We start from the raw sequence: 17,359 nt of genomic DNA, 5'->3' as shown, positions 1-17,359 counted from the left end.
TTTTTTGCAGTCTATGGAAAATCTATATCATAGTTGATTTAATTGATCTGATTTTAACGTGTTTTGCGGTCTGTCAGCGTAAAAAGTATAATCCCTAACAATTTCCCCTTTAGACCATGTAAAAATCATAAGCCGAGAAATTTGTAGTCCGCAGTGCCACGCCCCCAAAGGGAGGGCTTTGGGCAACTGAATTGTTGCATTTCATATTAGTTTCGAAATGGCGGCCAGTTGTATTGTGGCGGGAAAATATCTATATCTATGCAATTGCATCCGCATTTATGTGCATATATTTCACGGAGAGCGATTCCATGAAAACCATTTCGATTTTATTTAAGTTCTAATTTGTGGTTATTGAGGTGGCAAAACTTTATGAAAATCGGTTTACGTTAGGCTGTTAATATGAACTGGATATATCAAATTATTGAAGCATGAAACACGTATGGGGTTTTAGTTTTTAGAATTACCCTTTCGATAAGGGTAATTTCGATACAAGAAAGTTTCGTTTTGCATTTTAAACAACAATTTTATACTGCAAATATGTCCCTAAAGTTATGTTATTCCATAAGTTATGTTTATCTTTGTGCATTCCTGAAACCGAAATTCCCATTGGCCAAATTATAGTAATATTGTACAAAATATTTTTACGTACTCTGGGGAACAGTTTGAATACACATGGCAAGGGAAGAAGAAAAGAGTTATGAAGTCCCAAAAGGGAAAACTTTTAATTAAAACTCCCTTCAAGCTTCTTTGCCCCAACCGACTTTGTTGTGTTTTGTGTTTTACAAATTTGTGTAATCGACATATACAAAAGTTCGGTTTAGTTTCTGTGGTCATTAAAAAGCATTTCCCTGGATTTTACAATGCTGAAGTGAAGGGGTTAAGTGTGTGCTAAGTGTTAATAACTTTGTATTTTTGGGTCTCCTGGCGAAAACCACAAAAGGTTGATGCTTTTGACAATTGTAGTTCAAGAGATGTCAAAAGTTGAATAGAAATTTTTTTTGTGTTTTTTTTTCGGAATTCCATTAAAACTAATTTTATAGCATTAGGAGAGGGTTATCTAAGCGTGTTTGTGATGACTAATAGTCCGGAATTACTATATTTTATGGCCCCAATAAATCAAATTCGACTTTAAATGCTGACTTAAACTTTTGCAATAAACCACATTTATGTAGACATCTTCTGGGCGATCATAAAGTTTGCCAACTTATTGTTGAGCAAATCATCGAGCAAATCTATATTAATGCTCAACCCTTTCACAGTTCATTCAACTATCAGCCAGCCCTTAATTTTCCGAGTCCTAAGCCGACACAATGCACCAAATCCAAAAAGCCAGAAATTCCCTGTCGCTGCCTTCCCAAATCTGATTTCATGCTAACAACTTCCGGCTAGCCAACAGACAAAGCAAAAAAAAAAACAAAATGAAAAAGAAGGCTGTAAAACAAAAACATATAAAAAGCCAACAAGAAAAATGGAAAACTTTGCCGGAAAGGGCACTGGGCAGTCGGAATGGGTGGAAAAACTTGTGTTGCAGCTATAAAATAGACTTTGGCTATGAATTTCACTCGACCAGCATATAAAATTTAACGTTCCAGCCACAAGTCTCTCTTTAAAATGTTGCTCTTGTTGCCGTTTTAATTGTGAAACTTTTGTCATGCAACTTGCATATCTGCACAGCAGGATAGCCAAAAAAAAAAAAATGGTATATATATAATACGAAACTAGCAACGCGCAAGGATAAAAGGATGAGGCGGATGGCCAATGGCCAATGGTCGACGACAAGTGCAACTTGTTCGGCACTTTCCACGGCTTTTTGTTTTATTTATTTATGCCTCGTTGCTCCGCCGTTCAGGGTCCTTCATCAAGTCCATTTTTCCCCTCTAGCCCCCTGTTTATATATAGAAATAATCTGCCGCATTCTGTTCCTTGGAGCAGCACTCCATTCTTTCATTGCAATACCCTGTTGCCCGGGAGAGCTTATCAAACAATCATTAGCTGGCCGAAAGCAGAGGAAAAGTTTCTTGATTTTGTTAGTAATTATACCCCTCGGTGGGAGATGTGCAGAAATTGTACAGGACATAGTGGCATCAGACCAAAGTTTATCAATTTAAAAGCGCAACTAGTTTTGTTCTCTGTCAAGTCACAAAGGAAAATCTATGAAATTCCTTCTAATATGGATTATAGAAGCATTTTTTTGTTATCCCATCTGTATATCTTTAAATTTTAATTATTTCCTGATTAAATAAAAATTTTTTACAAATAATTCCCTAAAGATAAATCCCCTAATAACCTTCACATTCAGACCTTAAAGAGCTTTATTCGTGGGAAACCCTCATTAATACTTTGCTGTCACGATTTTTTAATTTACTACTCTGTTTTAAAGCGCCGTAAATATATTATGACTATCAGATTTGTGGGTAGCCTTGACGTCCGGATTTTAAAATCAGCCACTCAAATTGAATTTATAATCTAATTTTGTGTCGATTTTCAGTGGGCAGCAATTATCAACTGTGTGATTTTGCTTTGTTGACAATTAGAAATTGATCGTCATAAAATAGTGAATTCCTAATTGTGTAATTTGTGGACTTTTGAAAGGTTCCGTAATCGGTGTGAGTCTGTTTAATTTTATAGTGGCGCAAACACATATTTATTTTATCTGTAAAATTTAACTAATTTTTATTGCGTTGTTTTTGCGGTTGTGCAATCGACACTGTGAAAGTGATTTAATTAGCAAATAATTATGCGTGCAGTTGCGCGTAATTTGTAATAAAAAAAGAAGTCATTTGCGATTTGCATTATTTTCTGTTTTACTATTTAGAAGCATTAATTCAATTTCCAAATTGTATCCCTATCAGATGCAATTTATTTACATTTTGCGCTTTTCTCTTTATTTACATTTTGTTTTTCCAGCAAATCAAGCTTTTTCGATTGTAAAAACCGAATTAAATTCCTATTCAATTACATGGCACTTTTCGGTTCAAAACACAAAAAAAAAGGGCAACAGGAGGTCCATCTCTCAGGCAATTTAACTCGTACGAGGAGGAACCCTCGAGGCGGACAAAGAAAATGCGAAACGAGAACTTTTGGCCAAATCCTTATGAACATTAATAATCATTAGTATACACTGTATAACATATCCTTCATAATATGTACGAGTATGTATGGGCAAAAACTTGCATGTTATTCGCCTTGATGTTTTCGTTGTAGTCGTAGGATTTTTGGGTTGTGGGCCATTTTATAATTTGTCAAATTCACTCAACTGTATGACTAGAAATATGAAACAGAAACCCGAAAAAGGCGTATAAGGAATGGTGAGTGGAGCACTGAGAATTGGATCCTGTGGGGCTTAAGGGCTAAATCCACTAGGAGAAAAGGGGAAAAGGGGAAAAGGAAAAACGGGTTCAACATGAAATTGCACATTTTTCACATAATTTCGTGATTTCTTTTTCGGTTACACTAAACAGCAGAATTTGGGTCGTTTCTCCTGTTTTGGCGTGAAATATGCGTTCTGTGGTTTTGTCCCCAAAAACATTGTTAATTTGATTTCAGTTTTTCCTTGTGTTTAACCCACATCAAGATTTGTTCGGGTTTGCTTACATTTCAACGATTCCTTTATGTGGGTTGTGGTGCAAGATTTATGTGTCTTATAATGGAAACATTATTAATATCGCAAATGTACTAAGGATATTAATAAATGACCATAACCATAGAAAGCTTTGAATCTTAATCTACGTTTTTATCCAGGTTTTCAATGCTGCCTCCTAATTTAATAACACTATGTTAATTTCCAAGCGAAAGTTGTGAAATTTTTTACCAGCGAATTGAATGCATCTTCAACTTTGAGCTGGGTAATGCATTTAGCCATAACCGAACTTTGGCAAAAACTTTATTTTCGGTCTGTTAATAGCACTGGAGTACCTGCATTTCGCTACTCGCCACTCAGCAACTGGATCAACTTGGTTCTGCTTTGGTTAATTAATACCAGTGGAGAAGGGGTGGCTGGGGCAAAACTATGCAATTGAAACGATGCAAACTTTTCGATTGCACTCAGCTCGACTGAAAGGCACTCTCAAGTATCTGAGAGATACATCTCGGCGGCCTTTGATGCCGTTGCTAAAGGGTTAACCAACCATAACGCACACAGAAATGGGGAAAATCAAGTTCCCAATTGACACACCACTGCTACCCATAATGCTGCCATAATAATTAGTGTAATTACCGAACATAACACAAACAAAACTCCTACAAGACGATCCCAAAGAGTAGAACCTACCCCAAAATGTGTAGGAAACGTGTGTATAAAGGCTGGGTAAGCTAAGTAAATAATTGCACGAAAGAAATTACCGCATTCTCAGATTCCAGTACCAGTTCCACCAAAATCCAGCATCTCACTCAATGCAACAATTTAATAAAAAAAAAGAGAAGCGAGAAAAGAAATTCAAATTAAAACAACTTGACAATTGGCTGTGTTTGTGTATTTTGGAGACACTGGGAGAAAACCAACCCATAATACTGAACATAATACTGATTTACAAAAAAAAAATTCCTTTAACAAAAAAAACTTTTAAAACTTCTTAACAATTAAAAAAAATTCTTTAATAAGTTTTAATATTTTTTCACAATTTCTATAAAAAATTCTAGATTTACGAATCGAACTGGTGCTCAGTGCAGCGTATGCAAGTCGATGAGGTAAAATGGGGCCTTTGGTGCCGTTTATGGTGCAAATGACAAGTCTATGTACAAACTGTCGGCATGTAATCAACATTAATGTTGCCAGCGAGCAGTTGCCAGGCGAATGAATGAATGAATCACTTTGTCCACGACTCGAACACACTGCACTTACCCACACACGCAGTGCGAGAGAGATGGCCTGCGGGAGCGAGGGAGACAGGATAAGCATCTGCAGCTGCCAGTGCCGCCACAACAGCAACATCAACATCAACATCAGCAGCAGCAGCAACATGAGCCGATGCTCATCACTAGCAACATTATCACAAACATGCTCGATGCATTGCACAGTGGGGCAAGATGGCATCAAAGGCGGAAAACTTTTCAGAAAAAACTGTAGCTAAAAGCCCATAAGTGAACAATGCTTAAATTATTCTGTCATATATATTAAATTTGTTGTTGCATTATTCATAGTTTTTTTACTACACCAACGAATAACTTTTATTGGAAAGGCACTCCTGACGCATAGTTTCATCCCGCTGGCTAATTGAAGTGATGAATGTCACTGTGAGCGGTGCTGCAGCCACAGCAGTGGTGCAGCTGGTGCTGATACTGAAGCTGGATCTGGTGGTGGAGATGCTGCTGCAGTCGCAGCTACTATGTGCTGCTCCGCATCCACTCCGCCGCCCGGAGCTCCGGCTCCGCACCCACTGACGCCAGCAGGCACTTGTCTGGCTGACATTAATAAATCGCTTTTATAGCATCCAGGCTCAGGGGCTGTCTGCGAAGTAACCAAAACTGCAGCTGAACCGTCGCGCCGCTGACTGCAATTATTGCCATCCCTCTCGCTCTCTCTCTCTTTCTCTTTTCACTTTCTCCATTCGAGAATCTCTCCTACGTATGTATGTGTTCCCTGCCTTTTGTTTGTTCTAAGCGTGGGGCTATGCTTTATTAATTCCACATCAATGCCGGCGCTTGGGTGCACAGTTCAATGGGTTCCCATATAGCCATCTCTTTCAACTTCCCTATTGCCATCTCTTTCTGGCCATGACCAGTGCTACTATATTTGATTTTACCCTTTTTCTTTTTTTTTTTGGTTGGATGACCCAAAAAGAATACAAAAACAAATGCCTTTACACACAGAAAGATGCAGTCTAACTGCTGATTTGTTTACAGTGTGCATCCACACATGCACACACTGCGTTTTATTGAACAGAACATCGATTAACTACAGTGGTGATTCATGAAAACGATGCCAATCAATTGATATTGCATATCTGACCATGAAGTTACAAACACTTGGCTTGATTATGATCACTCGAAGTAGTAACTTTAGTTTTTGAATAAAGATTTGTCAGTTAAATATTTAATAAATGAAATTTTTATAGGCGTATTGTGGTTCTACGTATGTGAATCCGATTAAATCAGAGAAATCTAAATAAATTAATAATTACGTGGTATTAAAATGAGTTCATTATATTTTTATCTGCGCTCCGTTTGTATTATTCCCTGTTCCGCATAATAAGATTTCCAGTCACGAGTGTAGCTGCCATGAAGCTACTTGAAATTTCTATTTATATGAAATATTATATGCAAATTGCATGCAAGTCAGATATCTGTATAATGCCACGAGTGCTTAGCACTCGCCTTCGGATTGGAAAATGCAAACAAAACATCAAAATAGACGCTCCTTGGGGAACCAGCATGGGTTTTCATTAATCTCCAAGGCGGCGTCGCATTGTGGAATATATTAAATTGGGAGCACATATTAACATTTAAATTTGTTTTCAATTTTGTCAACCAAGAAATGGGAGATTGTATGGCATAATACGTATAATAGATTGTCCAACTCTTCGGACTTGAACTACATATTTTTAGCACCTCCAACCAGAGACCAGCAACCGAAACTTATCTTTTGTGTGTTTGTTATGGAAATTAGTTAGGCTGTTCGACTTTCGAGAGGCAGCCAGCCACCGTTTAGCTGTTGGAATCACTTCATTCTTGTGACTTTCAGAACGCATACATCCCAGACCTTTGTAATCGATTTGGGTGAAGTGTGTTTTGTTTGCAGCCTGAGACGGTGTCATAAATATGTAATCTCTGGTGTATTCTTCACATAATTTGGTATCAGAACTGCGTGGGAAGCAGACAATTTAGTGGGATGATCGACTGGTAAACAGGTTGGTAAAATACTATACTTCATCAGCAGCACTTGTGTTGAAACCGTTTCATAAGAGCACTTTTAAAGTACACTCAATCCGCATCTACTTGTATTTATCAAACGTGCTTTTAGCTTTTCATTTATTCCGTGCAACTCCCTGCGATGACACATCTGTTGCATCATTCGATATGCAAACGAGAAAACATTCCGCATTTGTGTCCAACAGCTGGACTCTAAATCAACTAACTCTGCTCAACTCAGCTGATGATTCACTGCATTCTAGACGGACCCTTTTCACACGTTCTGAATTGGAAATTTGACCACATTGCGTTCATGAAATGGAGTTGGGCGAAAAGTGTGAATACCCTTACAGAAGAATTTCCAAATCTGTCATTTACGTATCATCACAATTAATCGTGGCTTTAATTTCTTGTTTGAAACAGAATTAAAACTAGATGTTTTCATTTTCGTGAAAACTTACTATAGATACAAAAGTGAATATACATTTGGAAAGGGTGTTTATAAGAAATTCTGCAATTTCATAATGAACAAGTGTGGCGCTTTCGATTGTGTGTCAAGTTCACAATGCGACGATTGGCTGGCTATCAAAAGTCAAATACGAAATACACAGAGAGTAAGCATTTTTCCCAACCCAGCACACTTCGCACACAGAGGGAATGCTATTTATTCAACTCACATTCATATTCACATTCACATTTGTACAAACTTATATCGCAACGGGAGAAATAATTTTGTACACTTTTGTTTGCATATTCAAGCACTGTCTTTTGTTGCTGTCTTGTCAGTTGAATTTATTTCAAATATAAAATTTTTTTATTTATTTGCCCAAATGGCAAAGAGTAGTTAAGTTAAGTATTGTTCGACTTACGCAGTGCTAGTAAGATTCGTATGGCGAAAATAAAACACTCGTACCTGCAAGTAAATAGAATGAATGGCATGGTGAGTAAATAATATTTAATTGCTGCGCAAATGTTTGCACAAAAAGAGGGTTTCCTAATTCAAATGCAAATAATCGAAAGTCAAGCGAGTTGTGTTTATCTAGTTTTGTTTGCCTTGAATTATTTTGAAAGAAAGGGAAGTTTGTATAGATGTTGTTGTCACGAATCAAGAACCTAATGATTTGTGGTTAAATCAAATGATTGGATTTTCTGTAAGCATAAAATTAAATTCGAGATCTCAAAAGATTAAGGATTTAAGTCCTTGCGCAAAGGACTTAGAGGCACCTCCATTAACTTCGCTGGCTTTTATCCCACTTCTAATTATACTTTTGCCACACACTCTCTGCTCGCAGCGCAATCGAAAGTAATGCAGAGGTAATCCCGAAAAGCAATCAACTACTCTGGAATTGGCCAAATTTAGAGGCCATGGCTGGGACAGCGTCAAACGGTGGCAACTAATCAGGTTCCCGTTGCAGCTGCATTAACTGCAATTCCCAATTCGAATCGTTTGGCCGATTGAGAGGTGTTTCCGAACGGTAAAATCAATTAAAATGGGTGCAGCAATAAAAACCATGAATGCAGCCCAATAAGCTCAAATGCGACGGACGCAGCTCGGAAATTAGAACGCGTGGCGAGCAGAAAGCATGTCACATGCAATCGCATCTGGCAATATCAGCAGCAACAGCAGCAGCGGCAACATCGACAGCAGCAACACGTGCCACCAGCAGCAATTGAAAAAGCAAAGCAGTAGCACAGCAAAAGCAAAGCAATAGCACAGCAAAGCAATATGGCACTAACCATTTGTATAAGAATGCTATGGCACATTTAGCGACAACATCATAAAAAGCTGCAGCAACACTGCAAATGGCAATTAGCGGCACATGTTGCTAATATTGCAAATATTGTTATTAAACTGGACGCACATACCCACATATGCACAACACGAAATCCAGAAATCAATTCACTTTAAATTTAAACAATTTAAAATTGTTATATTTATTTTTGGGGGTCAATTGAACACATGAAATTAAAATCACTTAATACAAACAACGCTAAACGAAGAACAGCAAATTTTAATCGTTCTCAGAACCACTTGAGAGTAAACCCCAAAAAGCGACTTAGGCTGTCAACATTTAATTCTTAATGGCGCCTTAAATGCGTTCTCATGGTCCAATAAAGTTTGGACATAAATGTTTTCATGTGGCAAATCCTTTCGGCTCATGAGGTTGTTCAAGTTTCTTCAAAATCAATTCATTGCGATGTTCTAAGGGGATTAGCAGCACTTTAAACCAAAATGCGATAAAGACAAATGAACGTGAATAGGGGACGTGCTGGGCAAACCGCAACTACAACATTTTGCCAAAGACAAAAGAGAAACATGGGCATCTAATTAAGGCAACACCTCTAACAACCTTGCTCCCATTTCCACACACTATAGTAAACCCCACGATGGAAATGCGGGCCCAGATAAATGAAAAGTCGGGACAAAAAGGTGCAAAAGCCAGTTTAGCTGAGTTTGGGCCAAGCCGCGTTACGCTCTACTAATTTCTAGTTTAATTATTTTCCATTTTCACAAAGTACAGCGACAGTTGATCTCCGTATAAATGTGTATAAATGTGCAGTTCAAGTGCAGCGACAATTTGCAGGCATGGGAATTACGTACATGGGATTCTAGGTTGACAATTCCACTCTCTCTCATCACTGGCAAATTGCATGAAATTAGTAATTACGCGCTAAAATAATCATTGCCTGCCATGCAGTACAACTAATAACGGTGCTTAAAATAGCATTTAATTGAACTTTCAACAAAGGGCGAATGGTATAAATATTTTGGTTGGAAGTGGTTATCAGGCTACATTTAGCAATACAATGAGGGAGTAAAATGGTCGAAAAGTTTAGGGTTCTACATGAAAATGCTACATATAAGTGTTTTAATGTTCCACGTCTGATTTTCCCTGCTTTGTTTTAAAACGATTAAATCATTAAATTATTTGCTATGGAAGGATTTCATTGGCATCATATGCAAGAAGTGCGAGTTTTCATCGCAGTTGCTACTACTTATCAACACAATTGAGGGCAGAAAGCGATTATATCTCAGAAACCATAGAAGCGGAATGAAAATAGCATTACCAGCTCATTCTTGGCACTAAAAAAAATAATCGAATTAATAAAAGTTGCATGTGCAATTTAAGATAATGTGCTGACTGAATGCAATACGCACAGAAGCACCATTTTTATATCCTTTTTTGATATTCTATGAAAACGAAATGGCATGGAAGTGGCATCCAACTTCTAAGTAAATACTAGTTTCTTCTAGTGTGCTGAACGGAATTGCGTGCGACCACAAACAATACGGGAATTAATCACACCTGGGACACTAAAATGTCATCCATGTCAACAATGCGGTGCGGGTCTGAACCTCCTGGCCCTGACTAGATTTGTAGTGCGTGTTTTGCGTCTGTTTTCAGAACGCCACGGAGAGCATGGCTTTGGCTCGGTTTGGCTAGGTCCCTCGCCCTAGACGCTTAATATTGTTTTCAACAGCCGCTTATTAGATTTTCCCCCCACTTTTGGCCCTCTAGCTCCGCCAACATCCAACATCCAGCCATAATATTCCACCAGCGAGCTGGTTGACAAAGTGCGTTGTCTGTGTTTTCTGCGTTATTCGGTGTCGTCGGTAAATCGCAATGTTTATTGTCAACAGCCAAAGGTGCCTCAAGTGGCACTTTCCACTGGGGAAGCAATAGGACAGTTAGTTGGGGCATCAGGGGAGTGTCAGCCGCGTTGTTTGGGCCTACGGCCCTGCCAAGCTCTTCACAAGTGTACGTGTTCAGAGGCGCCAGGCGCCATCTTCGAGTTGGCAGCCCAAGGCATTGGAGTTTACAGTACGGCATTGATAAAGTGAACAATAAAGAAATCACTTCAATTTGTAAAATGCAGTTCTGTCATCTGCGTTAAGCCAATAAGGTTACTAATCGACGAGTTTGCTTTGGAGTACAAACATTTTCGTATGTTGAAATGCAAAAATACTTTATTGGATACTTCGTAGCTTGGACTTAGTATTATTGTGCATCTTTATTGTATTAAAGGTTAGCCTTTTCAATTCTTTATCCCATTCACCCCGAAGGTATTGCTGTCGATTAACCACTGTACTTCCGCATAGCCTTCGAGGAGCACACTTCACTTTACTTTCAAGACTTTCCAACAGTTGATGGCTGGGGGCTTCTTTCATACTTTACACCTGTCTGGACATTTGATTAATGATCCTTACGTGGCCAGGTCCGTGTGTTGTTGCCACTTGAGGTTTTCCCTGGCCATTATGAATGTATTCATTGTCATTCCTAGAGTTTTCACTCTCCACCCGAGGCATTTCCACTCTAATTAAGTTGGCCCCGCATGCATTTAATCCTGGCTATTTCACCTTGAAGGGGTTGTTCCTACAGGAACCATGTCTCGAGTGATTCCTGAGTGTTTTCCTGTCACGCCAACTTTTATGTTATTTTATGTGTCTGGGCACTCCCACTCCCTGTTTTCTATTTACTCTTAGTCATTGTTTGCTGCTAAATGAATTTCCTTCTCACACTGTTTTTTGCAATCAATTGTTATCTTATCGCCCTTGGACGCAAACAGGCGCATACACATGTCCACCATTTTTGCTAATTATTTAACACAATTTGTGTGATTGCCAGGTAATTAGCTTATTGTGTTCCATCAATATGGGAATGTAAATTTAATTGATCGGGCCATTAGCAAAATGAGGAATTTCGCTTTAATGAGTTTTTCGCATCAATCATAAATACTTATTTTGTGAAATGAAGTTTTTGGGGAAGGGGAGCGGAAATTGAAGAAAAAGAGGAAATGGCCACTTAATAGTGCTCAAACACTTTTCATTACATTCAATTAGTGGGAATAATACATTGAGTGTTTAATGAAGTGCCATTTTAAAAGGGAGAGGTGAGAAAAACTTACATTCAGTTTAGTGAAGGGCGAAATCTAGGGATTTCCTATTTGAGTGGAAAAAATATCTAGACCTCTTATCAACAAACCGACATTATAATATTAAACGACAAATTTCGAAAAAGAAATAACCAAAACAAATAAAATTGTGGCGCCCCGACAATCGAAATTATAAAAAAGCAAATAAACAGGTGGTCGCAAACAGAGCTGAATAAACAGAAAAAAAAAGAAACGAGAGAAGCAAAGTCTTGAATAAAATTGATTCAACATTGTGATGAAAAGAAGTCAAGTTACGATAAATGTTTATTGGTCAAATGCGTTCGCGTTCACGGAAATAATGTCAAGGCTCACGGATCACTCGCCAAACGAAGCTTATCTGTCCCTCCATTTGTTCAGCTTGTATTTGGCTTTTGATAAGCGATGGCATTTAATTACATTTTGGGACAACGCCAGTGTGGCGACCAAAACAAATGCATAATTATTAATGATAGGGGGAAACGAAATGAATTTTCGATAAGTTCGTGTGTCTGTTTACGGTTGTTTACCCATCTAGCTGTTTGCACTTTGTGGCATTTACATGACGTCGCCGCTGAGAGAGAATTTTGTAATAAATCATAAATAAATAAATGGACGAACTAAGTGGAGCACCAACTGACTGGACTGCAATTGCACCTGATCTGCTCACCGAAGCGTTCAGTTGGAAGAAAGTACATTTTCATTGAAAGCCCTAAAAACTCACTTTTTCCCACAATCAAAGGAAAGTTCGCTGCGGAAATTGAAGGGTGGTGAGCTTGAATTATGTTTAATCTTGTTAAAAGGCCAAAGATGTGGCCAAAATATTGCATTAGTAAATAAAAGGCAGGCAGGTGTGGCTATAAGGGGAATTAAAAGGGAAGTCACTTAAGTTCTTGCTAACTAGATTGAAAATAAATCGCTCTTAAATTGGTAAAAGTGATGTAAATATACACATAACTCTTTTTGTAGTATCTTTAATATAGTTTTCCTCAGTTGATGCACTAATGCATGTTCAATATTTAAAAAAGTAAAACTCTCTTAATTACCAAATTTCTTCATTTCATACCCTTACTTATCCGGTACCCCAAAATGCCTAAATCCGTCGAAATAACTTTGCTCTTTTCGAACATTTCAGAAAGCTGTCACTTTATATGGCTATTTTCGCCAGCGATTTTCATGCAAAAATCCGATAACGAAGCCAAATGTTCTCGTAAAAACTTTAGCCGGAAAAACGAAAGGGAGCCACGGGAAGTAAACGGGGAAAATGTCGCTCATTAAGCACGTCAAAAGGCAATTTGTTGTCACATTTTGACGAGCATAAAAGAGGAAATCCAAACAAAACAGACTCGAATGAAACCAAACCAAAGCAAAATCACAGCAACTTGAGGACACGCAATTCAAAAGATTAAATGCAGCACATTACGATAAGTGGTGGAAAAAAATCCTCAAGAAAAAGTCTGAGATTATTGTTCAATTTTTTGAGCTATATGCCTTTTTTTCACGAGTTTTTTCCCCATCTGCTTGACCAGTTCATCTTCCTCGAGTAACACAAAAATAACATGTGCCCAAGTCTCCATTTTTTTTTTTTTTTTTTTTTTTGCTGTTCTCAATGCCAAAAGAAAAACTTTCAACATAACAATAAAAATTTCATGCCTGTAAGGCCCTTGAATCTCACCCCATTCGGCACTCCTCCTCTTCACTTTCTCCCTCGATATCTCCTTATATTTCTACCCCCTATATGTCGAACCTCTTAACGTTTCCAGACTGTTTGGGGTTGTGGGTCGAATGGTTGGTAAGAATATTGGGGCCGGAATACAATATTAAAGCTGCTTAAAATCATGATTACATTACATACTTGGCTGCCAATATATGTATTTGTATTTCTATACTGAGGCGATGCATATAAAACGTGCTGCGACCATAACAATGGCGACAAGCAGCAACAAAATCGTTAACTATGTGCCATATGATGTGCCAAATGATGAGAAAAACAAAATTAAGTAGGAATGAGCAACTTAATAATTTAAATTGATTATGCGAATATCGTATACCTATTGAATATAATGTTATCTTGTATCCATTAAAAATAATATTGGCGGCATAAGGGAGATGATCCATATATTTTTATATATATTATAACAATACAGTTGTGGAAAATGTTACGAAAATTTTATTAAGAAGTACCACGCACGTCTATTACCAACTCGGAATTTGTTTTGACTTGGTCATGGCCGCTGACAGTTTGCTGCTCCCTTCTTCAGCTGTTGTTATCATTCGGCCAAATAAATGAGTTTTCGGCCACAACGAGAAAAGCCCAGAAGAACCCGCTGAAAGACTGCCATCCGCCGAAGAGGAAGAGTAAATCTTGGCCTTTATTGGTTCAATATTCGCTGGAGTTGGTTCCACTCTATATGTCATCAAAGATATACTTCTTCTTGGGGAATCCATTCATATTTATGTGTGTATGCCCATATACTTATATACTTGTTAGGCGCTTGTTAGCCAAACTTTTTTTTCGGTTCGCTTAAGTTTGCCGATGCTCCGTCGCTGTTATCGCATTTATTATGCCAATTTTGGCAGAGTTCCCTTGCCGTTGTTACATAAGAAAGTTAAATTGCGTAGAAATTCAAGTCGCGTCGTGTAACCAGTCCCCATTCCATAGTTTATTTATTTTATGATGTGCATGTTGTTGATTTTTATTTTATTAGACCTTCTTCTTGGCATCTGTCCCTTTTTTGAGCTTTTTGGCAAGGGGTCTGCGGTTTGTTATTCTAACCAAATTGTGGTCAATGAATTTTATTGGGTCGCCTTCCCCGAAATTACATTATATTCCCCATTTCATTGTTCTCTAATTAGTGTGCGAAAAGTTTTTGAAATGTTATGATTGATAACGTCGAGTTTAGTTTTATTGCTTATCATATTTATGAGCATCATTTTTTCTTACGTGTATATATCAATATTCTGTTGGTTCTTAGATAAATTGAAAATTTTCTTATCTATCCCTTAGTGCGCTCAAAGGATTTTCGGGATTTTGGGTCTAACCTTTTTTTATGAGTTGCAGAACTGGGAAATTAATTCTGGTTTCGTTCGCCTTGATTTTGTGATTCTTTATGGGCATCCTAGCCGGGAAAAAGAGAAAATATGCTTAGGGTTTCGGGATGTTTTATGTGCGAAATTAATTTAGGCGAGGATTTTGCTTTGGGTTAGTTTGGGATCGCATAGGAAATGAGTTTTGGGCTGTGGGCGAGCAATTTTAATTTAGTTTTAGCCCCTCTACTTGGGTTCATCGTAGGCTTTTGTCAAGGAGATTCGCCTCGGATGGCTTGAATTCCTTTTTTTGAAGACAACTCATTACTGTCCCATAATTAGCTCTACCTGCGATGGAGGCAGCTATGCATGTAATTTACCAGGATAAGCAAATGAGAAGCACATCTCCTACTCCCTCCTCCTGTCCCTCCGAACAAAAGCAATTAAGACCGACTCTTGTGTCGGCGGCTAATCAAACACTGAGAGACATAGAGTTAGGGACATGGCAAACGATTATTCGAAGTGTGCTTCTTTAGTGGAAAACGCTCTCGCCCCGGGGAACTAGAGCCACTCGCCCACTCACACATACACAGACTTGGAAAATTTTGCAATGGGCACACGCAAAATCCTTAATTACATCCGTTTTCTGTCTGCGCGTGTATCCGGCGGAGGCCGGGGATTTCAGAGTCCTTTCGAGGGGAGTACGAATTCGTGGATAGACCATAGACCATAGTTCTGCTGGAAAAACCACAGGGAAAAACACGTGGCCAAGTGAACCGCACGGTGGCGGTGCACGGGCGGCAACTTCTCCAGTCACGTTGCGATGCGATGCGATGTGGGTATGTGCCGCCTCAGCCTTAACTCGACTCTGCTGCTCTGCTGCTCTGCTCCTCATCATCAATGGCAAGGAGACGGGCACCAGCCAGCACCCTCTTCATCAGGACGAACAATTGCTTTCGGTTGTCAACCAGCTGTCCACAGTTTTTCCACACTTTTCTTTTTGCCACATTTTTCGCACGTATTGTCCGAGTCCAAAAGCAACGGACATACCACCCTCAATCCTCCATTTGAGTAACTCTCCCGGTTTTTGTCACCTTACCACCGCCGGTCATCTGTTATCGTCCCTTCTGGTCCCTTCTGGGTAAATTTCCAAGGGGTGGCTGCTCGGCGGGATTTCCTTTTACCAAATACTCCCCACTGACTTTGTATGATCAAACTACTTAATTTGCAGCGGCCCGTCGTTATTGCTAAATTAGTACGGACGAAGGCTGATGAACTTTCGGTGTCGATTCATAAACTCTTATCAGAAATCGATAGTTAATTGGATTTCAACATAAATTTAATGGGTTTTCTTGGGAAAACGGGGCTTGGTGGCCCTAATGAAACATACTGATAATAAGGTTCCTTTAATTAAAATTAGAAATTTGAGCCCAGGGTGCAGTGACAAAAACATTTCCGAGGAAAACTAAAACAAGTCTGGTGGTGGGCCACGTTTTTTTGTTATCTGAGTACTTTTACAAAATACGAAATGCCTTCTTATTTCAGAGTTTATTGTCTCTCATGATTAAGGGTTCTTAGTTATCTGTTAAGTAAACATATTTATCAGACTGTTAAGATCTAAGGCAAAATTACATAAAAACGTTAAACCATTATGAAGTGCTGTATTATGAAGTGTGCAAAGGCGATTAATAAATTTAAGAGTCGATTATTCAATGTCCATAAACTTTCATAATAATTCACTTAATTAATTAAAGGAAGTACTATTCCTGACATCTGTGAAACAAAAAACGAGAAATGGATTTACTTTAAAAGCTCATCATTAAATGCAGTAAAAATTCATCAGTTCATTAATTAAATTAAGACAAAGAAAAACTTCCGGTTAGAAAAAATCACAAAAAAAATAACCGGGAAAACAAACAATGTGAAACCACATAAATTAAGCGGCGACCAGACCTAAGTGAACCCGACCCCTTTTTGATATGATTTACAGACATGCCCCAGGGCCACAGACTGACCCACTCCTCTTGGACCCCTTTTGAAAATCCCCAACCCACAAAGGAATTAGTTAGCCGAGGCCTAAGCCTTCCGGCGGTAAAGGGTTAAGGTGGACCAGTTAATGATTTCATTGGGGACGAGGCCAGAAGGGTCAAATTGAAGATATATTAAAACTTATATTCTCTAAGCTTTAGAGTTGCCATTCAATTTTGTATTAAAAAGCTATTACTGATACAAGTTAAAGACAAAAACCCATACAGTAAGTATTAAATATTATTTAAATGTACTACACATTTAAATGTTATCGAAACAATTCTGTAAAATACCCTCCCAAGGCAAAGTAGTGGTCTCTAATTAGGCTCTCATTCAAATTCTCAGTTCTAACTTTATTTGGTTTTGCGCACAATATCAAAATGCCAGACAACCACTGATAATGATGTTAATGTCTGTTATAATCATTAACCTAATGAATATGATTATGATGATGATTTTGGCCAGGAGCCAAAGAGCCCTAACAGGAAATTCCAATTTGTTTTTATTTGCTTCTGCTTTCTGTGAAATCTTCACTTTGAATTTCGAA

At 38.3% G+C, this 17,359-nt stretch overlaps 1 protein-coding gene across 2 annotated transcripts in view; it reads right to left on the bottom strand.

Moving 5' to 3' along the window:
• LOC6554820 (furin-like protease 1) overlaps positions 1–17,359 on the bottom strand; it is a 128,313-nt gene that overhangs the window by 95,961 nt on the left and 14,993 nt on the right. Inside the window, exon 1 of one of the 2 annotated variants that reach the window (XM_026976057.1) lies at positions 7,716–7,759. The exons of the other annotated variant lie outside the window; for it this stretch is intronic. The gene's annotated coding sequence lies outside the window, so the exon portion shown is untranslated. Of the gene's footprint in view, positions 1–7,715; positions 7,760–17,359 lie in introns of those variants that run through there. 2 annotated transcript variants of the gene reach the window in all.

The sequence above is a fragment of the Drosophila erecta genome, unplaced genomic scaffold (genome assembly GCF_003286155.1).
Source record: "Drosophila erecta strain 14021-0224.00,06,07 unplaced genomic scaffold, DereRS2 tig00000000-arrow-pilon, whole genome shotgun sequence".
Classification (NCBI taxonomy): Eukaryota; Metazoa; Arthropoda; class Insecta; order Diptera; family Drosophilidae; genus Drosophila; species Drosophila erecta.
Note: the sequence above shows the minus strand (reverse complement) of the source record. Positions and strands in the feature narration are given on the sequence as shown.